Below are 25,989 nucleotides of genomic sequence, written 5' to 3'. Positions count from 1 at the left end.
GTGAATTGGCCAAGATAGACGGGCGATTGATTCTTAATGGGTTGATGGTGGATATGCAATGGAAGGCATTTAAAGACTGCATGGATGAACTACAACAATTGTTCATCCCAGTTTGGCAAAAAAATAAATCAGGGAAGGTAGTGCATCCGTGGATAACAAGGGAAATCAGGGATAGTATCAAAACAAAAGATGAAGCGTACAAATTAGCCAGAAAAAGCAGCCTACCAGAGGACTGGGAGAAATTCAGAGACCAGCAGAGGAGGACAAAGGGCTTAATTAGGAAAGGGAAAATAGATTATGAAAGAAAACTGGCAGGGAACATAAAAACTGACTGCAAAAGCTTTTATAGATATGTGAAGAGAAAAAGATTAGTTAAAACAAATGTAGGTCCCTTGCAGTCAGAAACGGGTGAATTTATCATGGGGAACAAGGACATGGCAGACCAATTGAATAACTACTTTGGTTCTGTCTTCACTAAGGAAGACATAAATAATCTGCCGGAAATAGCAGGGGACCGGGGGTCAAATGAGATGGAGGAACTGAGTGAAATCCAGGTTAGCCGGGAAGTGGTGTTAGGTAAATTGAATGGATTAAAGGCCGATAAATCCGCAGGGCCAGATAGGCTGCATCCCAGAGTACTTAAGGAAGTAGCCCCAGAAATAGTGGATGCATTAGTGATAATTTTTCAAAACTCTTTAGATTCTGGAGTAGTTCCTGAGGATTGGAGGGTAGGTAATGTAACCCCACTTTTTAAAAAGGGAGGGAGAGAGAAAACGGGGAATTACAGACCAGTTAGTCTAACGTCGGTAGTGGGGAAACTGCTAGAATCAGTTATTAAAGATGGGATAGCAGCACATTTGGAAAGTGGTGAAATCATTGGACAAAGTCAGCATGGATTTATGAAGGGTAAATCATGTCTGATGAATCTTATAGAATTTTTCGAGGATGTAACTAGTAGAGTGGATAAGGGAGAACCAGTGGATGTGTTATATCTGGACTTTCAGAAGGCTTTCGACAAGGTCCCACATAAGAGATTAGTATACAAACTTAAAGCACATGGTATTGGGGGTTCAGTATTGATGTGGATAGAGAACTGGCTGGCAGACAGGAAGCAAAGAGTAGGAGTAAACGAGTCCTTTTCACAATGGCAGGCAGTGACTAGTGGGGTACCGCAAGGCTCAGTTCTGGGACCCCAGCTATTTACGATATATATTAATGATTTGGACGAGGGAATTGAATGCAACATCTCCAAGTTTGCGGATGACACGAAGCTGGTGGGCAGTGTTAGCTGTGAGGAGGATGCTAGGAGGCTGCAAGGTGACTTGGATAGGCTGGGTGAGTGGGCAAATGCATGGCAGATGCAGTATAATGTGGATAAATGTGAGGTTATCCACTTTGGTGGCAAAAACAGGAAGGTAGATTATTATCTGAATGGTGGCCGATTAGGAAAGGGGAGATGCAACAAGACCTGGGTGTCATGGTACACCAGTCATTAAAAGTAGGCAGGTACACAAAAATGCTGGAGAAACTCAGCGGGTGCAGCAGCATCTATGGAGCGAAGGAAATAGGCGACGTTTCGGGTCGAACCCCTTCTTCAGATTCAGTAGGCATGCAGGTGCATAAAAGTAGGCATGCAGGTGCAGCAGGCAGTGAAGAAGGCGAATGGTATGTTAGCATTCATAGCAAAAGGATTTGAGTATAGGAGCAGGGAGGTTCTACTGCAGTTGTACAGGGTCTTGGTGAGACCACACCTGGAGTATTGCGTACAGTTTTGGTCTCCTAATCTGAGGAAAGACATTCTTGCCATAGAGGGAGTACAGAGAAGGTTCACCAGACTGATTCCTGGGATGTCAGGACTTTCATATGAAGAAAGACTGGATAGACTCGGTTTGTACTCGCTAGAATTTAGAAGATTGAGGGGGGATCTTATAGAAACTTACAAAATTCTTAAGGGGTTGGACAGGCTAGATGCAGGAAGATTGTTCCCGATGTTGGCGAAGTCCAGAACAAGGGGTCACAGTTTAAGGATAAGGGGGAAATCTTTTAGGACCGAGATGAGGAAAACTTTTTTCACACAGAGAGTGGTGAATCTCTGGAATTCTCTCCTGCAGAAGGTAGTTGAGGTCAGTTCATTGGCTATATTTAAGAGGGAGTTAGATGTGGCCCTTGTGCCTAAAGGGATCAGGGGGTATGGAGAGAAGGCAGGTACAGGATACTGAGTTGGATGATCAGCCATGATCATATTGAATGGCGGTGCAGGCTCGAAGGGCCGAATGGCCTGCTCCTGCACCTATTTTCTATGTTTCTATGTTTCTTTGTAGTTTAACCCTTATCATTCTGCCTGGGGCCAAAATATATTTCGCAAGGTGTGGCCAGAGCTGCTCAAAGTCTCTAGATGAGGTCTGAGAAGCTCTCTCTTTTATTCCAGTGCACTGGAAATAAAAACATCTATTCCAATGGTCTTTCTGATTATTTTCTATGCATACTAGTGGTATTTTAATGGCATAAGCAGACCCTTTGGTCTCTCTTCACCTCCACTGCCTCATGCGTTTCACCATTTAGAAAGTATAAAATAGAACATAGAACAGAGAACAGAAGAGCACAGGAAATGCTTGTGATCACAATGATCTTTTTGGCAGATAGCCACATTGAAATTAATTAATCCAACCTATTAATATTGCTTTGCAATTTCACACTTTCATGTACATGCTAACAATGACACCTTTCTTGGTGTCAAAAGTTAATTTAAGAATGTGGCTCCTTTTTTGTCATCCAAGTCATTAGTAAGTGGAGTAAACGGCTGAGGTTCCTAAACAGATCTTTGTGGGATGCATAACACAGCACTTACTGCTAATTAGTGTACTCACAATTAATGTCGCTATTTTCTATTTCCTGCAGCTCAGAAACATTTTCAGAAGTCAATAATTTATCTTCATCTCCTTTTGCCTTAAGTTCGCATTACAGGTCTGTTATTGGAAACTTTATTCGCTCAACCCACTTCATTCTGGATCTGTGAGCATCTATTTTCTGACACCTTTACTTTTCCCAGTTGTTCAGTCGTGGCTCATTTTTGTTATCCACAGGCAATTTGTAAAATAATTGTTTGTATACATTTCAATCAAGACCATTTGCATTGCCTAAGAATATTATATCATGTACGTTCAGTGATGCTTATTTTTCAAAAATAGGTGTTAATGTATTGCCCTTCTGATAACTGGTTAGCATGCAACGAAAGCTTTTCACTGTACCTTTTCACTTTTCATTTTAGACTGACAATTACATATACTTCAATATTCACGAATGGTTTAACACATGACAATAAACTAAACTAAACTAAATTAAACTAGTTGAACAAAACGTACTTTTTTGAAAGTAAAATTAGCTGCCCATTTTTCTGGTCATTGACTTTCCCCTCTAGAAATGCTGTCAAAATTGTTAAATAGTTACGTCTTTATTTATGACTGTCAATGAATGTACTTTCCTATTGTTATTTTCTAATGCTGTTCCAAATTATTGATTCCATTGAGTTTCTATTGACTGAGGTCCAGGCAATCTATTAGACAAAGTCTCCAAGAACAAGATTTTCCTCTTTATAGCATCACAATATTTCTCAAATGTTTCACAAGTTTTCTTTTCTGGCAGCCTATTGAGCTCCTTTGCAACCAAATTTGGCATATTGCTGTTTGTTGTTGGATAGGACTGAACATTAAAATAAACTTTTAAATTGTTTGGAAATCCTCAACAGGTCTCTGAGAAGAGAGAACTAGAGTTAATATTTTCCCATTTATGACAATTCATGGAAACATGCTAATATTAGAAATGAAACAATTCTAAAGTTGCGGAGAAGGTGGCGGGGGGACAGAATCTATGTCTGAAGGAGTTAGTAAACCAAAGTAGACAAACAAAATCTAAGTTTGAAGAGTGGGAAAAGTACTGCTCTAAAGAGTACAAAATCTAAAATTGAAGAGTACTGATGGCTGGAAACGTGATGTACAAGAGGAATCAAGAGCATCCTAACATTCAGTAATAGAATAGTGGCTATATGCTTGATTTTTTACAATTTCAATTTAAATTATTTTTCCAATTTAAGGTAAGACAGCCTGAGATCTACTCGGGTGCGCACACATTTCTCCCATTATCCTGTCCCCTTTCCCCTCGAATCTATATCCCTTCACCTGGTTTCGCATTTCACTCCTCTTCTCACCTTAACTTACACCCTTTTGTTCCTTTTTGACTCTAGTCTCTATCTACCCATTTGTCAATAAACCCCCCTCTCACCTATATCCACCTCTCACTTGCAGCTTTGTCCCATCCCCATCTCTTTTCCAGCTTTCTCCTCCTTACTGCAATCAGTCTGAAGAAGGAACCCAACCCCAAACGTTACCTATCCATGTCCTCTGGAGATGCTGCCTGACCCGCTAAGTTACTCCGGCACTTAGTGGTGCTTTTTTGTAAACCAGCATCTGCAGTTCTTTGTGTGTCTTTTTATAATAGTGGAAGTGGTGGTAAAACAGAAAATACACTGAATCAATCTTGGAGAAATGAGTGAGCCATGTTCAGGATTTTAAAATGTTTATTGAATATGAAACTTTTGTGAGTGCTGTAAGTACCTGAATTTATTCAAAAATGCAATTGTTGAGAATGATTTACACTGGGAATAAGATGCTTCGTAAAATTCTTATACAAGGATTGGCCATACAGGGCAACAGAAAACAGCTTGAAAGATCAAGCAGCCAATTTTCCTTCCACTAGTCTTTCCTGCTGTTTGTTGTATTTCATTTGAAGTTAGTTCAATGAAAGAAATGGATTTAAAATACCATTAGCAAGAGCTACTGTGCAAGAATCCATTTCTGCACCATGCAATTTACTTCACTGAGATAAAAAGAAACTGCAATTAATTTTCTGTCTACATTTATTAGCAAGATAATGGGGAAATAATGAACCAGATTCACTCAAAACATGAATAGCACATTACCACAAAACAAACTGAATAATGATCTGCCTAGACATTAGAACATTTTTCTGACAATTAAATATGTTTCAATATTCACATGAATGGATTAAAACATTTCATCACAATTGTCAAGACAAATAACTTTGCTTCCAATCTTCTGAACTGATCCATGCTTTGAAACTAAATATTCAGCCTTACTGCTGGGCCTTCAAAAATTTCCCACAAACCTATTTTTGGTCAAGATCTGCAATTTGATATTTGCCTGCGTATGTTCAAAGATTTCTAACCAATTTGTGTACATTAATGTCCTTCCACACCTTCTCTATAATCCGTTCTTATCCTCTCCACATCTCTGATATGTAGAGATCCTCGCGGATTAATTGATATCTCCATGATTCAGTCTCACCATCACCATCTCAAGGTTTCACTATTCCCTCAATGTGTCCAGCAGCTGTTCAGCTTTATTGAGCAACATTATTTCAATGAGGCATTGGAATAGTGAAAATTCAAACCATTAGTATATATGCAATCCACAATGCATATATCCATTAAGTATGATGCGGAGAAAATAAAATATTTTTCTATAACTGGTTAAATTTTTAAACTGTTATGTTAGGTCCTGAATACTTTAGCCATTTTTCCTCTTTCTACATTGGGATAATTTCCCGAGTGCACATAACTCAAAGCCTTCCAAGAGCGGCTGTAGTTAGACATTTGATTGGCATTTCTACCCTGCCATACCTTTGTTAGCAGCAGCTTCAATTCCGAGGTCTCGTCTTTCATGTCCATAAACATCCTCCATCCATCTTGTATAAAATTCTCCTAATATCTTTACATCTCAAAAATCTTGTCTCACTTCCTCCTTCCACCTTTCATAATTTTGCTCCAGTTTCCCTCAAAGTATCCCCAATTTCCCTTCTACGATGCATTCTTTAAATATCCCGTCAGTTTATTTCATTTGAAAGCTTTCCGCTATCATATCAAATAAAGCTGACAGCTTTTCCTCCCTGCAGCAGCAAGTTAGTCCTTTTATCCCCACTACCGCTGAAAGTGATCATTTAATTTTACTTATAGTGTAAGATGTGCATAGCTGAAAATGCAACTATCAAATAATTGAGTTAAAGATTGCTATAATCTATAATCAATATTACAGAATGTCAGTAATTTATCTTTTGGTCCTTTGATTTCCAATTCCACTGTAAATTCTGCATCTCAGTATTTTTGCAGCAGTTAGACAAGACCAGTAAATACCAACTATGATTGACAAAGTAATATCCAGTCTGCTGTAGCTGAAAACATAATAATCATGCAGCCATTATACATATACAGTATCATTCTACACGTATCAAACGAATGGCCTTTCGAGAGAATCAAATGACTTCAAATGTTGGAAATGGGAAATAAAAACTGAAAATGATGGAAAGTCAGCAAGTCAGGTAGCCCCCGTGAAAATACATTAACATTTCAAGTCAAAGTCCCTTCATCGATCTAAAACATTAACTGTTTATTTTTCCACAGGTGCTGCATGATATGAATTTTTCCAGTCATTTGTGCCTTGCTCGCAGATATATTTATGATAGTTTGTCCAATCTTACATTTGTTTATCCTTATCTTTTCATCCGAGGCTCAACACATTGAACTGGTTATGCGAAATTGAACCCCTTTCTTGTTCTGCTAACAAAGAGCAATGTCCCAGAGACTTCTGAAAATGAGATTGGCAAAAGAAAAGGTGCTTACTAGTGTAAAGATGCTATTCAACGTCATCAGTCACACCTTTAAAACTAATAATATATTTCATTCAAATTTATAAATATAACCTCAAATGGGTTAAGTACGATTCATTATTTATTTGGTTTTGATCCTGTGAACACGTTTGTAGCAGACAGGACAGGAATATATTATAACATTTGTAGTATATTAATTACATAATCCCCATCTCCCCTGATATATTAGCTGTAGTTGACTGCTTTAGCAATGAAGTAGTAAATGGACCAGTTTAAATGCAATCTCATTACTGAAATTGTTATTCAATTATAATTTGTAAATTACAAATCATATGCATTTTATTTTATCCGTGCTTGAGGTTAATTAAAAGAAAATATTCCCACTTGAATGAAGGAAATATAGGCTGCACTGCATTGCAATTGCCTCTTCCCTGGTGCGGTAAGTCATGCTGACGGCGAGAGCAAACCCACTTTTCAGCAAACCCACCTTTCAACTGATCGGACTAAATATTTTGATTCACTGATATAATGGCAATATTATTATATTTGAGAACTGAATAATATGTAGGTGCTGGTGTAGCAGAGCACGAAGTAAGCTCGATTTTGGATGGATACACATTTCTACATGGCGCCGGTCACAATTTATTTTCTTTGCTGTGCCTTCTTACTAATGTTCGCGCGTTTCAAATGTCAGATAAAAATGAAAACGGGACGGTTCCGCCATGTCTCAATGTCCTAGGGTGGGTATCAGGGGTCGCAGTTTTTTCATGCTAAAGAGACACTGCTAACCACTCCAGACTACAGAATGCTGTCAGTTATAAATAAAGCCGAAAACAGCCTTCCAATCCACGGGAAGTTGCCCCCCTGGTATCTCAGCCCCGGTCCCTTCTTTCACGGAATGTGACTTTAGCGCTACACACAATCCCCAGTTTACTTTGATGGGAAACAGAAGCCACTACTACATCCGATGCCTATGTCTATGTTAGATCACCATGTTATCCCATCACTCAGTTCTAAATGTACCAGATGTGCACAATGTACACATAACCACGTTACAGTGGGATGTCTAAAAGCGAATAGGGAGGTTGCACGGAAGGTCACCGGGTCATAGAGCTCGACGCACGGAGCCGCTAAATCCAACTGGAAGACAACCGTCACTTCCGGTATATGTTATTAATGCTAGAAACGCGTACTTTCCTACCTGTTAAAAACCGCCAAAATTTTGATTTTTTTGCGCTGAAAAAAAAATGTGGGAGTCGGGGTAAGTGTGAGAGACATGTACCCAACTTTAGAATTCCAAACGTGAAGTGAAATGAAGGTATAGAGAAGCGAGAACTGAAGGGACAACAGCAGCTAAAGTGCTTGGTAAACATTGAAAATATTGGGAATTATCGCGTTTGCTCACTGCATTTCATCAAGTTAGGCGTTATTTGTGTTTTTTCTTGATTCCTTTGGTATCTAAAAATTCTCAGGTGATAAATCTGGCTGTAAATTTTTCTTCAGATGCGTTTTCATTTTGTACGTAAAAACGCACGAGAACCATGGGCGATTTAAACAAATTACAACCAGATTTATCACTTCTGAAACTTTTTAGATGCCAAAGGAATCAAGAAAAAACACAAATAATGCCTTACTGTTGATGAAATGCAGTGAGCAAACGGCCAATGTTCGCCAAGCACTCTGTCTGTTGTTGTCCCTTCAGCTCTCGCTTCTATCTACCCTAATTTCTCCTCACTTTTGGAATTCTGAAGTAGGCTAAATGTCTCACACGCTTATCCCGATTTCCATAATTATTTACAGCGCAAAAATTGACAATTTCAGCGGGTTTTAACGGGCCCGCTGCGCTGGAAACAATGGTAAGTGCCTACCTGCAGTACATCGCGTGTAATCCATTTGGAGTAGCGTAGCGACAGTACGGGTCATGGGTCGTGACCCGACTGCTGTGAAACCTTCCTATAAGAGGATTCCCTGCCCTCTCCCCGGCGCCGCCGCCTTAAATCTTTACCACAATTGAAGTTACACCTTGGGTGGGTGCAGGAATATCTGCGCGACTACCATGCGGATAAATAAGTTACGTTGTTTGTGAAATTATCGATTTGCACATTTCTACCAGGTACTGCATAGAAACATATAAAGTAGGTGCAGGAGTAGGCCATTCGGCCCTTCGAGCCAGCACCGCCATTCAATGGCTGATCATCCAAAATCATTACCCCGTTCCTGCTTTTTCCCCATATCCCTTGATTCCGTTTGCCCTCAGAGCTAAATCTAACTCTCTCTTGAATACATCGCCAATCGAAGGGGATGGGATGCCCGTGTGGAAATGTGCAAGTGAAAATTGGGAATTTGGAAATTGGGAAATAGGCACTCAAATTGGGACACTAGGAATGTTTAATATTGCAACAAGTGAGGAGGGGGTAAGAATTTAGATGATGTGACCACGTGAATCAGCGCCTAGATCTGAGGAAACTGCGCCTAGGGATTTTGTTTTTTTATAATGGATAACTGCGACTGACCATTCAAGGGGAGACAGGTCACTGGCATCCCTTCTTCACTGGGTGAAAGGGAACTTCGCTCCAGTTCAAACAACAGCACATACCGCGGTAGGAAGGAACTGCAGATGCTGGTTTACACCAAAGATAGACACAATATGCTGGAGTACCTCAGCGCGACATGCAGCATCTCTGGAGAGAAGGACAGCATCGCTCCCTGTCCTGCTCAGTTACTCCAGCATTTTACGTCTAACAACAGAAACCGGCCTGGGTGGCTGCAATATTGCTTGGTTGAGAAGACATTCGTTAATAAGCATCAGGACCACATTCAGTGAGGGTGGCGATAATATCCCACTGAAGGCATCATGCTGTGTGTAGCATGCTACAGCCTGTACCCCAGTGATGCCCAGGGTCTGGACATCCACGAGGGGGGGGGGGGGGGGGGGGGAGGGGGGGGGGGGGGCAGAGGAACAGAGGAACAGCGCAGCGCAGCACAGCACAGTTAGTGCGCAGTTCCTCCCCTGTGCATCCCGGATATGAGTTTGAAGGCAGCGGAGGCGCTGCCCCATCGCCTCCTGTACTGGGACTGGACTGCGCTGTGTTGTGTTGTGCTGGGATGTGCTGTACTGGGCTTAGCTGAGCTGGGCTGGGCTGGGCTGGGCAGTACTGTACTGGGCTGTGCTGTGCTGTACTGGACTAGGCTGTGCTGTGCTGACGGGTTGGGCTGGGATTGCGCTAGGATGTACTGTGCTGGGCTGTGCAGTACTGGGCTGGGCAGAACTGGGCATGGCTGTACTGTCCTGGACTGGGCTCGGCTGTACTGGGTTGTGCTGTGCTGGGCTAGGATTGCACTGGGCTGGACAGTGCTGTACTGTGCTGGACTAGGCTGGGCTGAGCTGGGGGGGAAGGGGAACCCGGAGCGGGATTCCGTGCGGTCCCCACCCTCTTCTCGCCTCCTCACTCGCACACTGGCCCGCACACAGGCTCCGGGTGTGAGGGCAGGCTGCAGAGTGGAGGGAAGCGGTACTCATTGGACGGGAGTGTTACTCACGGTGCGGGCATCAACGCACCGAGCTGCAGCCTCACCGCTGCTTTCCACAGTATCCCAGCCCATGGCCACCGGCTGCCAGCGCCTGCGCCTGCGTGCGGCCGGCTACAAATAAAACACTGGGATTTTACAGTAAAAAAAACACTCGGTTCAAAATCCCATCTCCAGATTTTGTGTTTTTTCCCCCTTCCTTCTCGCTGTTGTCAAAAATAAAACACGGGAGTGTTCCCGTTTCAACGTTGCATCTGGCTCACTGTTGCAGTACAAGTCGGAATGTTTCCGCAAGGCCGAAACGGCTTTCTTTCAACCCAGCTATCGAGTCGGGAAGAAAATGGCAAATGAACCGTGAATGCCACTGAGCCCGAGCAATACTGCTCCAACTGTACGCGGAGATCCCCGCAGCAGCGGGCTGCCGGCAGCCAGTCTCTGGAAAGCGCAGCCCCGTAGACTGCATCTCTATCAAGTGAAACCCCATTCTCCTCTCATCCCCCGCTATATGCATTACATCTCTGCGATGTTAATACGGAGTTAGAGATTTGTGACCCGCGGGCTACGTGGAAACTTGAAACAACGATTTCCATCCCTATTGCCAAGTGAAAGCAACTTTTCGCACTAGCAGAAACCAATATTGAATCTCAAAGACCCCCAATCTGTGTTTGAAAATGACGAAGGATCTTGTTTATTATTAAACGTTCTTTTTTGTCCATATTTAAAAAGCTGTTTAATTATGGGAAGAATGGAATTAATTATGAAGATTTATATTTAAAATAAACCAGCAAACATCCCAAACATATCCCGCCGTTTGTGTGGCGAGGTGCCATTCTGTTGTCGCGGTTTGTTTCATGTTGTTTCATCTCACCCCTCCACCCCCCCCCCCCCCCCCCCCCCCCTCCCCGCCAAAAAGAAAACAAAATAACAGCTTCATCGGAGCCTCCCTGCCATTTTCTATGGACATCTCCGCAGCGTTACACAAAACAGAGCAGGCGTCTGGTGTGTGCCTTTTACTGCAGGATTTTTAATTTGATGATAGCTTTTCACTCGTTTGCCAAATCGAAACTGAGAAATCACAACCACCCGAGCAGAAATCAGGGAGCTTACAATGTAACCGACTGTACATACAAGTGGTCCAGGCAACGGGGAGAGAAGGTGAGCACCCAGCAACCATAAAATGGACGGTGGGAGTGAATCGGAGCACCGTTGCCACTAATAATGCACATAAAATGATCGGATATTCTCTTAGGCAAAAAAAAAAAAAAACCCGAAACACACTCATGTTTCTTGAGTTGGCCGAGTTAGGATTCTCCGCCGTTACAGAGACACAGCTCCACTGAGATACAGGACCCGGGCATACAGTACACTGCCTTTTGTGTCAGTCTGTGGATGCAGATCATTATCGATTTAAACAAAATCGAGAAAAAATATATATGCACAATCCCTGGGATAAAGTTCAAACCCTGCGAGTTATAATCCCAAATAGAACACCAAACACATACCAAATCAGATAACTCGTCAAGTCAAATCATTGTATGAACCACCAGATGCAAACAAATCACTGGCTGATCTTATATTGCAGGTTGCAGTTTCTTTTTAAAATTATCAAAATTAATTGAAGTTCAAACAAGAAACGATGATGAGAGTAGTCCAGAAATGAAGAGATGTCTGATTCAGTACTCACCACTGGTTTGATGTCCTATCACTGGGCGAAAGCGCTCAGCACATGAATTCGCTTTCAGTTTACGGATTTTTCTTTACGTTCACTCGTCGGTGTCAATGAACACGGGATATCACTCCAGTAAGGCACCTTTCCCTTTTTCTTTTGTAAAAGACAATATTTTTAGAATGGGGATGGCACCGGAGAAAGGTCAGAGCATCCGGCAATAATACGTCGTTGGGGGAAATGGGACGAGAGCGAGCGTTATTGCCCACGAGTTCGCCATATCCAGAGAAAGCTGTTCCTCTCACCTCGCCTTATTCTCCAGCAGAATCTCCAAGCAAAGTACATACCCAAGGAGCCCTTCCGTATCTGCAGAGTGAACACATTACCAATTCGAGCCCCAGCTATATGTCAATATTGCAACAGCTGGGCGATCAATCAATAATAATTTACCAACATTATATTTTAAACATACTCGAGTCTAAAACCGCAGCGTGGAAATGAATGGTGCATTGTTCGGGAAGACGATTGCTTTGATTTTTATTTATTTTTAATTTATAAATTTGTTAGCCGGGGGTTGAACGGATTGAAATTCCCAGTGACCAATGGCCGGCGGCTCCAGCGGAGGAATCGCTATTTGTTTAGACTCAGAAATATCACATCAAGAAATATGGGGACTAGGTACTGCTGAGCCGTTGCCTGGCAGCGCCTTTTGATCCCTGGTCGTTATTAACACTGAGTGGAACCTGTAGTATTGGATTTAAAAAAAATAGCTTTCTCACCGACATCACGTTCTGTTCTCAGCAAAAACACTTCATCCATTCAAACCATCAAAGTATCACTGTAGATTTCCAGGGATTATTGTTTGATTAGAACGTGCGCTGTGCAAAGGGGTTTTTCTACCGGGCGTTAACAATTGAGAGACACACAAATGTGCTATACAGTCGCACATATTCATATACGCCTTTCCCTTTCCCCCCACTTTCACCACAGTCAGGTAATTCTCTACCTATGTAAAACAAAATACGTTTGCCGGAAATCTGAAAGAAAACAGTAAATTCGGCATATCGGATAGCACCCGTCGAAAGAGAAATAGAGTTGGTGTTAACTGTTTCTCCTCTTACCCTCCTAGAATGATTTTTGTTTATGCTGTTTCTCCCCATCAGATACTTGTTCTACTAGAATCATGGGGTCATAGACTGATACAGAGTGGAAACAGGCCTTTCGGCCCAACTTGCCCACACCGGCCAACATGTCCCAGCTACACTAGTCAAGTCAAGAGAGTTTATTGTCATGTGTCCCAGATAGGCATTCTAGGAGGGTGAGAATCTGCTCTGCATCAGAAACATGTTCATGAAATTTGCCGTAAGTGATGGCATACTTTAAGTCATTGATAGGCAAATGGTTGGACAAAGGCCAGAGATGAAAAAAAAGTGTGAGGCAAAAGGATTGAAGAATTGTGAATTGTGAAGCCAGAGAAAGGAATATCGATAGAGGGAGGAAGAGATGTAAGAAAGAAAGATCTGGAGATCTAGTTTTGTGAAAGTGGCAGGACAGTTAGTGAATGCAGGTTAAAAAGAATGCTCGGTCTCATACATAATGACACAAGGCACAGGGAGAACAAAACCTGGATGAACTTTTGTAAAACAATGGTTCAGTTACACATGCAATATTGCACCCATTTATTTTAGTTTAGTTTAGAGATACAGAGCGGATCAGGCCCTTCGGCCGACTGAGTCCGCACCGACCAGCAATCCCCGCACATTAACACTATCCTACACACATACCAAGCCAATTAACCTACACACCCTATATGTCTTTGGAGTGTTGGAGTAAACCAAAGATCTCAGAGAAAACCCACGCGATCACGGGGAGAACGTACAAACTCTGTACAGACAGCACCCGGCGATTTTTAAGGAAGGATTTGAAGACTTTGGAGAAGGTGTAGAGGAGATTTTCTAAAATTATTCCAGTCATGTGAAAAGATCCAAGGATTGTCTTCCTTGGATCGAAAAGGTGGTGAGGGGGATCTGATAGAGGTATTTGAAATCAAGAAATGAATAAACAAATAGAAAGTTAATACAAATGGCAAAAGGATCAAGCTACCGAGGACACAGATTTAATCTGAACACAAAAAAACAAAAGTGACAAGAGGTGAAATGTTTTAAACTGTGATGGGTTAATACCTGGAATATATTGCTAGGATGGTAGTGAAGGCAGATTCAATTGTAGCATTTGAAAGGGGTTGAGTATGTAACTGAAGGGGAAAAAATTAGGTCTATGGGGAGAGGGCAGCGGAATTGGAGCAACTGGCTTGCTCCCATGTGGAGCTGCTACAGACACAATGGGTAAAATGGTTGCCTTCCACACTGAAACAATTCTGTGATTCTAAAGTTAATGCCCCTGCAACCCTATTGGTCTCATGATAAGAATGTTCTGTACACTTAATGCTCTGTGTAAGAATGCTCTGTGCTTTTATTCCCTCAGTATTCATCTTGTGTGTGATCCTATCTGGAAACTGCAGTGAATACAAGATTAATCTGCAACTGTCATTATATACTCATTTGGAGATTATCCACCATTATTTGTTCATACTGAGAAAGTCAAAGGTTGGGTTACAGCATTATCACAGCAAGTCCCATTATTGTCCCAGGCTGCTGTCAGACAACGCTTCAGTGACACAGATAAGTTGGGAGTGAACTCAATTTAAGTTGATCAGTTTACAGATTAGTTTACAGATACAGCATGGAAACAGGCCCTTTTGCATCAATGAATCCGCACTGACCAGCGATCCCCATACACTAGCACTATCCTATACACTTGATATAGAAGTTGGGAGGTCACGTTGCAGTTGTATAAGACTTTGGTGAGGCCGCATTTAGAGTATTGTATTCAGTTCTAGGCACCATGATATAGGAAAGGTATTGTCAAGCTGGAAAGGTTAAAAAGAAGATTTACACGGATGTTGCCAGGGCTAGAGGGTCTGAGCTATAGGTAAAGGTTGAGGAGGCTGGGACTATTCCTTGGAGTGCAGGAGGATGAGGGGTGATTTTATTGAGGTGCATAAAATCATATCATATCAGGTGTGTATAAAGGTGTATAAAATCATGAGATGAATAGATCGGGTAGACGCACAGGGTAGGTGAATCGAGGACCAGAGGACAGGTGAAGGAGATTTTTTTTTAAAGGAATCTGAGCGGTAACTTTTTCAAACAAAGGGTGGTGGGTGCATGGAACAAGTTGCCAGAGGAGGTAGTTGAAGCTGGGACTATCCCGACATTTAAGAAACAGTTAGACAGGTCCATGGATAGGACAGGTTTGGAGGGATATGGACCAAACTTTGGCAGGTGTGACTAGTGTAGCTGGGACATGTTGGCTGATGTGGGCAAGTTTGGCTGAAGGGCCCGTTTCCACATTGTATCACTCTATGACTCTAGGAACAAATTATAATTTTTACCAAAACCAATTAACCTACAAACCTGTATGTCTTTGTAGTGTGGGAGGAAACTGAAGCACCCAGAGAAAACCTATGTGGTCACGGGGAGAACGTACAAATTCCATACAGACATGGTCAGGAATGAACTCAGGTCTCAGGCGCTGTAAGACAGCAACTCTACCTCTGCGCCACCGTCCCTTTATTGGCCCAAGCTGCTGTCAAATTCCTCTTTAGTTGCACAGATAAGTTGGAGTAAACACAATTTACATTCCAATTTGTCTTTCGAGCTACTGGTCATAGGCGGCACAGTGGCATCATGTTTGATCAACTACCTTACAGCGTCAGAGACCCGGGTTCGATCCTGAGTACAGGTGCTTGTCTATACAGAGTTTGTACATTCTGCGTGGGTTTTTTCTGAGGTTTTCGATTTCCTCCTACACGCCAAAGACATACAGTAGGTTAAATGGCTTGGTATGAATGTAAATTGTTCCCTAGTGTGTGTAGGCTAGGATAATGCACGGGCATCACTGGTCTGCATGGACTCGGTGGGCCGAAGGGCCTGTTTCCATGCTGTATCTCTAAATTAAACTAAACTAAAAATTAGGGTATTTTAGAGGTCAAGACGTCTTACCCTCTCCTCTATTGGACCTGTGCCTGGCCTGACAGAGAAATATCTATTTCTTGCCCTCGACATCTGAAGGGTTCAAACATGTGTGGGTCATTTATGTCATTCAAGGGGGTGAATTTGAGGTGCAGACTTATACTGGAAAAAGGAGAATAAGTGAATTTCACCTCAATGGGACTTGATAACAAAAGAATAACTGTGGAGAACTTGCTTGAGTTCAATCGTTCAATGGTTCAATGATTCTTTATTATCACATGTACCAAGACACAGTGAAATTCCTTTTTTTTGCAAACAGTGCAGTAAGGTTATTATCATGCATAACTACAATCCCCAATGAAGTACTGAATGTATAGAAACAGTCCACTGAGACCATAAACAAGAGTCTCCAGATACGGCACCTTTTTCAAAGTCCCAGCTGCAGCTGGCCATAAAAGCACATTGCAGCCGTCGCCGTTATCCGGACGGTCCAGTGAACCATTGTCCATCTCCTCGCCGGGCCACCTTCAACCTTCATGTCCCGAGTGCTCCTCCTGCAGCTGACCTTGAGGTCGCGGAAGGTAATAACCATGTATCTTCTTACTGGCCCTTTGTTCAACTGTTAGCCACTGTCGCTGACTCCCTCCACCCCTCCTCTCTGGTTCCCGATCCTCCAGGATGACCAGGAGCCGGGCTCAGCAGCTTCCTATTCCAGGCGGGTTCCCAGTTACACGGCGGGTGAGCCATGCCTGCCGCCAGGCGACAGCAGCAAACTGTGGCCCATCTGGATCTTCTGCTGCCTGCGGCCCTTCAGGTACTTATACCAGAGCTGTGTCAATTTTCAACAGATTTTATCAATCCCATGGGTGCTACATAAACTAAATCCTGACGGAAGATTGTATCGTGCAGTGGAAGGATTAGGAAAGTAAAGATAATGAGGAAGTGGCACAGAAAAAGTATAAAGAGGTACAGCTCAGAAAAATGCCCTTCAGCCTTCTGAATGTGGGCTAAACATTAATCACTCATTTACATTAATCTCTTTTTTTTCTCCCCACATTGTTCAGAACTTCCCACCACTTAAATCTACTACTCACTTACACACTGGGTAATTGATTGTCACCAATGAATTCACTAACGTGCATAACTTTGGAATGTGGAAGGAAATCAGAGCACCCTGAGATCAAGATTGCTCCCAAAACTTTGGTGCTGTAAGATAGCTGCTCTAAACATAGAAACATAGAAAATAGGTGCAGGAGTATGCCATTCGGCCCATCGAGCCAGCACTGCTATTCAATATGATCAAGGCTGATCATCCAGAATCTGCACCCCATTCCTGCTTTCTTCCCATATCCTATGATTCCATTAGCCGTAAGAAACATAGAAACATAGAAACATAGAAATTAGGTGCAGGAGTAGGCCATTCGGCCCTTTGAGCCTGCACCGCCATTCAATATGATCATGGCTGATCATCCAACTCAGTATCCCGTACCTGCCTTCTCTCCATACCCTCTGATCCCCTTAGCCACAAGGGCCACATCTAACTCCCTCTTAAATATAGCCAATGAACTGGCCTCGACTACCCTCTGTGGCAGGGAGTTCCAGAGATTCACCACTCTCTGTGTGAAAAAAGTTCTTCTCATCTCGGTTTTAAAGGATTTCCCCCTTATCCTTAAGCTGTGACCCCTTGTCCTGGAGCTATATCCAACTCTCTCTTGAATACATCTAGTGAATTGGCCTCCACTGCCTTCTGTGGCAGAGAATTCCACAGATTCACAACTCTCTGGGTGAAAAAGTTTTTCCTCATCTCAGTTCTAAATGGCCTACCCCTTATTCTTAAACTGTGACCCCTGGTTCTGGACTCCCCCAACATCGGGAACATTTTTCCTGCATCTAGCCTGTCCAATCCCTTAAGAATTTTATATTTTTCTAAATTCCAGTGAATATAAGCACAGTCGATCCATTCCTTCATTGTATGTCAGTCCCGCCATCCCAGGAATTAACCTGGTGAACCTACACTGCACTCCCTCAATAGCACGAATGTCCTTCCTCAAACTAGGAGGCCAAAACTGCACACAATACTCCAGGTGCGGTCTCATCAGGACCCTGTACAACTGAGGTAGGACCGCCTTGCTCCTATGAATGGTCTACCAGCTGTGCCTCTGTGCTAGCCTACAAGATGCAGCCTTGGATATCCCAGCAATAATTATTTTGAAGTCAGAACAGGACAAATGGTTGAGTGGTCTACTCTTGATCCTATTTTGTTATGTTCCTTTTTTATGACCGATGTTGATTAAGACTGTAACTGTGGGTTTAGTTTAGTTTAGTTTAGAGATACACCGTGGAAACAAACCCTTCGGGTCACAGAGTCCGTGACTACCCGCATCCAAAGACGTACAAGTTGGTGGGTTAGTTGGCTTGGGTTTGCATAGTTGGTATAAGTGTAAATTGTACTGAGTACTGTATGTGTATGATAGTGTTAATGTGCGGGGATCGCTGGTCGGTGTGGACTTGGTGGGCCGAAGGGCCTGTTTCCGCTCTGTATCTCTAAACGAAACTAAACCACCTGAGTTGGTGGGGTCTTCCTTTGAATAATTTTTCAGAAGATCTCTAATGGAGATATTTTAGTGAAAAAGAATGAATAAATTTAAATAATTTAAAAAGTAGATTGTGAAAAGGTGGCATTTAATTTTAAATGCATTAAAACTCTTACAAGTAATTAAAAACAAAAAAAACATAGGGTTTAGAAAGATATGGGCCAAGTGCTGGCTGGCTGTCTAGTGTAGATGGATCATCTTGATCGGCATGGGCAAGTTGGGCCGAAAGGTCTGTTTCCGTGTTGTATGATTCTATGATTCTCAATGACTCGACCCGTTCTTAAATTAAAGCAATAAATACTGCTGGTACTGGTCAGCAAAGCGGTATTTGTATTGAGACACAATGACATAAGGAATAGGAGCTTGTTTGCCATTCATCAAGATCATACCTGAACTTTTCATATGTGCCATTTTCATGTACAATTCCTATTATCCATTCATTCTTTTAATTTTCAGAAATCTATTGATCTTTGTATTGCAGTAACTCACTGAATGAACCATCATCGCCCTCCGGAGTACCCAATTCCAGAGATTCATCACCTTTTAAGGGAAGACCTCAGTCCTAAATAGGCCCATAGAAGGTGTCTACATCGCGGGGCTGGAAACTGGAAGTATCCTGAGCTAATTCTGCTACCACCATGATCTATTGCGACAAGTGATGGCTTCCACTGATTGTCGCCGGAAGCTTGCGTCCTTTTCAGGATGGATGATGACAGCGAGGTCAACATTCGTAAGAAGATGGACACAAAAAGAAGGAACTCTGGAACTCTCTGCCACAGAAGGTAGTTGAGGCCAGTTCATTGGCTATATTTAAGAGGGAGTTAGATGTGGCCCTTGTGGCTAAAGGGATCAGGGGGTATGGAGAGAAGGCAGGTATGGGATACTGAGTTGGATGATCAGCCATGATCATATTGAATGCCGGTGCAGGCTCGAAGGGCCGAATGGCCCACTCCTGCACCTATGTTCTATGTTTCTATGTAAGAAGAAGTCCTAAATAGCTGTACTTTATTCTGAGAATTTTTGACGAGGGAAAACATTCTCTCTGCATTTCCCTTGTTCAGCCCAGTAAGTATTTCAGGATTGTAATGAGCTCCACAGTTCTCCTCTCATTCTTCTAAACTCCAGAAAATATAGACATGCTCTATTCAACCTCACCTCACAGAAAAAAACGTACTAATCCTAATCCTAACCTAACTTCACTGTACTCCCTCGAACGTAATTATATCTATTTTTAAAGTTAAAAAAAGCCTGAAATTGCGCTCGATTCTCTGGGTACAATCTCACAAAGGGTCTCTACGATTGCTGTAAAGCTTCTTAATGCCTTTTTCAAAGAAAGAGTAACTTGCCATTATCACTTGCTTTCCTGATCACTTGTTGCACCAATATGTTAGCATTTGTAGAAGGATAGCTCGATCCTTTAGAACAATACCACTCAATCTATCACCATTTTATAAAAAACCCTCTTTTCTGTTTTATATACCATTGCACATGACTTTACATTTTTTAGATACATCCGAGACTCTAAGAAAATGCAGAAAAATGTGGACACAGCCCAGATCATCACACAAAACAATATCCCTTCAATTGATGCCATTTACACTACACGCTTCCTTGGAAACGCCACCAGCATAATTAAGAATAAGTCTCACCTCCATCACAGCACTGATCACTCTCTCTTCTCTCCTCTCCCATCAGGCAAGACGTACCAGGAATGTGAAAACGCACTCTTTCAGATTCAGGGACAGTTTCATCTTAGCTGTTAGGCAACAGAAGCATCCTATCAACAGCTAGAGAGCTATCCTGAGCTACTATCTACCTCACTGGAGACCGTCATACTATCTTTAATCAGACTTTATTGGACATTATCTTGCACTAAACGTTATCCCCTTTATTATGTATCTGTACACTGCGGATGGCTCGATAGTAATCATACATAGTCTTTCTGCTGACTGGTTAGCACGCAACAAAAAGCTTTTCACTGTACCTCGGTACACATGACAATAAAATATTGCATCTGTCATCTTCCTCACCACCCACTCAGCTTCCCTATTATCCCTCTGTCATAACCATAGTTTCAAGATGGCCGCGCCGTTGTGTTTGGCTGCCCGTCGTCTCCCGTCTGGACAAAGCCCCGGACAAAGCAACCTCAACCTCAACCGTCCATATGGCCTGCAGTCAATCCCAGTCTACCAACGCCAAACACTCCTAGACATCCGAGCCTCTGTCATCGTGGTCTTCATCCGAGGCCCTGGACAAGGCCCCGGACAAAGCCCCGGACTAAGCCCCGGACAAAGCTTTCCCTTCCGTTCGCTCCTCGCTCGGCTCCCGGTGGGTGTACGGGCTTGGCCTTGTGGCCGCCGCTGAGCGCCAAGCCAGGAGGCGGAGTAAATGCGCGGGCGCCCTGGAAAGGTTGAAGACTCTCACCCGTGCCCGTTCAACATCAGCTTACCTCGCCCAGCTCTCACCCGTGCCCGTTCAACATCAGCTTACCTCGCCCAGCGCTGTGAAGACGGATCTGGTCGGCCCTACCGCTCCATCCATTGGCGGTCCCTCGAGCCCAGGTATGCCTCTCTCCGGTTGATCTTCCCGGTCCCCGGTCTGTCGGCCCGCGGGCACCCAGCCAGGCCATGTGTGAAACGCAGCGGCGTGGTTTCCCTGAACCTCCGCCTGCTGGCGTGGGAGCCGCTACCTGCACACAACTCACCTGCAGTCCCTGCTACAGTGGCCCTAATCTACGCGAGATCCTTGATGACCAAAACCTTCATCCTCAACGACTTCTTCACCGCACGACTTCTTACTGGTCACAGAAACCTGGATTAATCCTGGTGAGCTTGCTCCACTCGTGGAACTCTGTCCTGATAACAGTAACTTTTTAAGCAACTGCCACCTCCTGAACGCTGATCATTTCTCCGGTTTCGAACATCAACTAATTATAGTTGGTCTAATCTGTACACTTTTAATTGTTCCTGTGTATCGCCCACCAAAAATGCATAAGGACTTTAGCACACAATTTGCTGGTCTTACCGCTAGCTTGTTGCCCAAATTTGACCGGGTCCTGATTCTTGGTGACTTTAACATTCATGTCTGCTATCTCACTAAGCCTGTTGTGAATGAATTTATAAACCTGGTTGAGTCCTTCAATCTGACTTTACTTACCACTGGACCCACACACAAGCTTGGCCACACACTCAACCTGGTCTCCCAATTTGTAATACAGAAATTATTGATGCCTGTCTGTCAGATCATAGTGCAATTATATTCGATGCATCTCTGCCTTTCTCTCCCCCAAAATCCCATCTCCCTGCTAGCTGCTCCCACAACGTAAACTCTTCGACTACCAGTAAGTTCTCTGAGGCTCTCATAGCTGCCCCCGACATCTGCATCATCGACGCGTCTCCCCTCCATCACAGCACTGATGACCTAATTTCTTATTCAATACCACTTGCTCTTCCATCCTGGATTCTGTTGCTCCTCGTAAAATGAAAAAGCCTAAGCCTAAAGACTGGCCCTGGCTCAATGACACCACCAGAGCCCTAATAAGAGAGTGCAGAAAATCAGATCGGAAATATAAATCTGATAAGCTTCAAATTTCCTTTAAACGTCTGAGAAACAATCTTCCCAAATACCAGGAAGCAGTAAAGTCTGCGAGAACACAATACTTTTCCGACCTCATTTCCAAAAACGCCCATAAATGTCCTTTTTAGTACCATTGCCTCTGTCATATGTCCTGCCCCCAGTACCAGCTTAGCCGGCTCCCGTGCTAAGTGCGAAGAATTTACTACATTTTACACCAGCAAAGTTAAGAACATCAGAACGAATATTTCCGCTCCCACCCATGACCTAGCTGCCTCATTGGTCCGTTCTTCTAAATTAGACTGTTTCCAACCCGTTACTCTACCCTCCCTTGTAAAGCTGGTCTCCACTATGAAACCTGCTACCTGCCCCCTCGATGTTGTCCCCACTGCCGTTCTGAAGGATGTCATTGCAATAGCCGGTCCCAGCATCCTCTCTATCATCAACAGTTCTCTGGCTACTGGCACTGTTCCAACCTGCTTCAAGCACGTGGTGGTCCAGCCCGTCCTGAAAAAACCTAACCTAGACCCCACCTTGCCTAGTGACTACAGACCTATTTCCAAACTGCCTTTCCTTTCAAAAATCCTTGAAAAGGTAATTTTAAATCAACTAATGACTTAAAGGGCTTTCTCACGGTGCGACCTGACGCAAGACTTAACAAGAGTTTAACATCGTGGGAACCTCCTGCGATAACAGTACGGCATTCGTGGACCACCGAGGACCTCCGTGGCGCTAACGGCAGGTAGTCGTGTAACTTTGTAAGGTCGGGAGAAAATTCAAACATTTTTGAATTTCTCCAAGAGTGACTTGAGCACTTTTTGGTGAGCGTTGCAACATTGTATGAACGCAGATGCCAGTGCGATATCCGTGCGATATCCGTAATGACTCTTGCGGGTACCGTGGGAACTCCTGCGAACGGTAAACCCGGAAGCTTGACAGAGGGGACATAAGGCGAGTAAAAAAGGTGGTCTCAATATCGCCAATGGACCATGTGTCCATCGAGGACGTCCCACCTAATTGTCATTGTTTGAGAATCTTTTTCACAGTAAGACTTGCAGAGATGCCTCTCAGAAAAGCGCAAAGAAAGGGGTCAAAGAAAGTCAGAAAGTTTTTAGCCATGCAGGTAAATGAGGAGGAGACTCAGCAAGAGAGACAGGTGGAGAGGCAAGAGGAGATGCCAGAGATACCACTGCCTGTGGGCTCCTTGGAGCAGGGAGAGGGTGATTTGGTGGATTTGAGATTGCCTCCCCAGTAGCTGTTGCCTCCCCAATAGCCTCAGCAGGCGATAACATAAAGGGAAGATGGCAGAAGGTAAGGCCATATAACTTCAACAGGGAACAAGAGGGGGAACTGGTGGAGTGGTACCAATGCAATGAGATTCTCTATGACAAATCCAGAGAGGATTATAGAAATAGGGAGAGAAAGCGCAACCTTCTTCAGCAGAGGTCCCAAATTATTCTTTAACTCATTAAAGACCTCGAGTGAAATTCTGACAAAGTTTTTGAATGCACTTTTATCCTCTTCGCACAGCACATTAAGCAGTTGCTCATATTGTCCAAATTGAGGTCTCCGTTGAAACATGGGCTTAACCCAGTGAGACTTCCTCTAAATTCTCTTTTTAATTAATCTCACCCTTCTGCCTTCACGCAAGCGTTTTCGATGCACATGTTGCGCTAATGCATACAGCGCGTCAATGAAAATAACAACCAGCCTGTACTCGAACCAACTTTGTATAGGCATGTCTGCAAATGAGCCAATTCTACGAACGGAGGATATTTATATAGTGTGTGAAAAAAAGTGACATCATTTGTGCCACGTGATTAACTACACTACAGTCCACGATGTTCATTCACGATTAACGGGAAAGATCGGGAGACGGACAAGTCACTCGCACAAATGACAGAATTGCCGAGTGCCGTGGGAACTCTTTATCTACCCCCCGTTATATCGTGCGGAACTCGTGCTGGACCACGACCACTTCACTCTGGTGACATCTTGCGTCAGGTCGCACCGTGAGAACCGGCCATTACCTTCACCAAAATACCATCCTGGAAATTTTCCAATCATGTTTCAGGGCCCACCACAGCACAGAGTCTGCTTTGTTGAAGGTACATAACGACCTGCTTCTCACCATTGACCCCGGCGACTGTGCAATCCTGCTCCTTCTCGACCACAGCGCAGCATTTGATACAGTGGACCACACCATCCTAATTGACCATCTCCGGTACGGGGTTGGTATTGATGGCACTGCCCTGAGCTGGTTCGTCTCCTACCTCAGGGATAGGAGTTTCTCTACAAACATAGGCAACTCTTTCTCCTCCCCAGCTAGCGTTTGCTGCGGGGTTCCACAAGGCTCCATCCTAGGCCCCATTCTCTTCTCCCTGTATATGCTCCACTTAGGCCAAGTCTTTCAAAGGCACGGCATTTCCTTCCACTGCTATGCAGACGATACACAGCTCTATCTCCCCCTGAAACCCAACAACCGATCAAATCTACTCAGCCTTATCCACTGCCTCGAGGATATAAAGTGTTGGATGGACCAGAACTTCCTCCAACTAAACGAGAGTAAATCTGAGGTCATCCTTCTCGGCCCCTCGGACTCCATCAAAACGATAGCAGGCAGCCTTGGAAGCCTGACCCCCTTACTAAAACCTCACGTCAAAAACCTTGGCGTGATATTTGACTCCGTGTTGAAGTTTGACAAACAAGTCAATGCCGTGGTAAAAGCTAGCTTCTTCCAGCTTCGCACGATAGCAAAAATAAAACCTTTCCTCCTATTTGACGACCTTGAAAAGATCATCCACTCATTTATCTCCTCCCGTCTTGATTACTGCAACTCCCTTTACACTGGCATCAACCAATCATCCCTGTCCCGCCTGTAATTGGTCCAAAACGCCGCTGCGAGACTTCTGATGGGCACCCGATAAAGGGACCACATCACCTCAATCCTGGCCTCTCTCCACTGGCTCCCAGTGCGGTTCAGAATCAATTTCAAGATCCTCCTTTATATTTACAAAGCCCTTAACGGGCTTCACCCCACCTGCATCAAAAATCTGCTTACCCACCATACCACCTCCAGGTCCCTCAGGTCAGCCGACTTGGGGCTACTGACCATCCCGCGGTCTAGGCATAAGCTCAGGGGCAATTGCTCTTTTGCAGTTGCAGCACCTAGACTATGGAACAGCATCCCTCTTCCCATCAGAACTGCCCCCTCCATCAAATCTTTTAAGTCTAGACTTAAAACTTATTTCTACTCACAAGCGTTTCTTGAGGTCCTCTGAGGAAGCGCTGTATGGATGTATTTATGTATGTATTGTTAGATCTGTGTACCATTGTTTGTAGCACGTTAGTACCTGCACTGATGTAAAGCACTTTGGTCAACGAGAGTTGTTTTTAAATGTGCTATAGAAATAAAATTGACTTGACTTGACTCTGAAACCTCTTCACATCCTCTTCACTCCTCACAATCCCATCTGCTTTTATACCATCAGCACAGTTGTAATGATGGCATTTGGTCAGCTCAGATTGTGACATGCTGGACCAAGCACTGATCTCAGCAGTGCTCCACTGGTCACAGCCTGCTGACATGAAAATGATTCATTTGTTCTCACTCTTTGCTTTCTATCTGATCATCTAGGTGTACTGGAGATAAAGGGAATTCCTCTTCGGCACACACTTGGAGGTTTGACACATCTTGGGCACAGAAAGGCTGATTGCCAGCAGTTCACTGTGGAATTGTCAACTGCAGATAAACAATATCTGGCCCAAATTCCCAAGCCAAGGACCTTTCAACAGAACTGGGGGAAAAAACAGTTTCTGACATGCTTAGAAAGTGAGGAGAGAGTATAGAACAAATGGAAACATTTGTGAAAACAAAGATAAATTGGAGCAATCTTTGGGCAATTCTCCAAGATGT

At 43.6% G+C, this 25,989-nt stretch overlaps 1 protein-coding gene across 2 annotated transcripts in view; it reads right to left on the bottom strand.

Annotated features, from left to right (window-relative positions):
- The window catches only part of rgs20 (regulator of G protein signaling 20), a 110,814-nt gene extending 98,428 nt beyond the window's left edge, over positions 1-12,386 (bottom strand). Inside the window, exons 1-2 of one of the 2 annotated variants that reach the window (XM_033019727.1) lie at positions 12,178-12,386; positions 11,891-12,028 (exon numbers count right to left, since the gene is read on the bottom strand). The gene's annotated coding sequence lies outside the window, so the exon portion shown is untranslated. Of the gene's footprint in view, positions 1-11,890 lie in introns of both variants that reach the window. The other variant, XM_033019728.1, reaches the window with a different exon arrangement.
- Between the last annotated feature and the right edge of the window lie 13,603 nt (positions 12,387-25,989).

This window comes from Amblyraja radiata, chromosome 4, assembly GCF_010909765.2.
Source record: "Amblyraja radiata isolate CabotCenter1 chromosome 4, sAmbRad1.1.pri, whole genome shotgun sequence".
Classification (NCBI taxonomy): domain Eukaryota; kingdom Metazoa; phylum Chordata; class Chondrichthyes; order Rajiformes; family Rajidae; genus Amblyraja; species Amblyraja radiata.
Note: the sequence above shows the minus strand (reverse complement) of the source record. Positions and strands in the feature narration are given on the sequence as shown.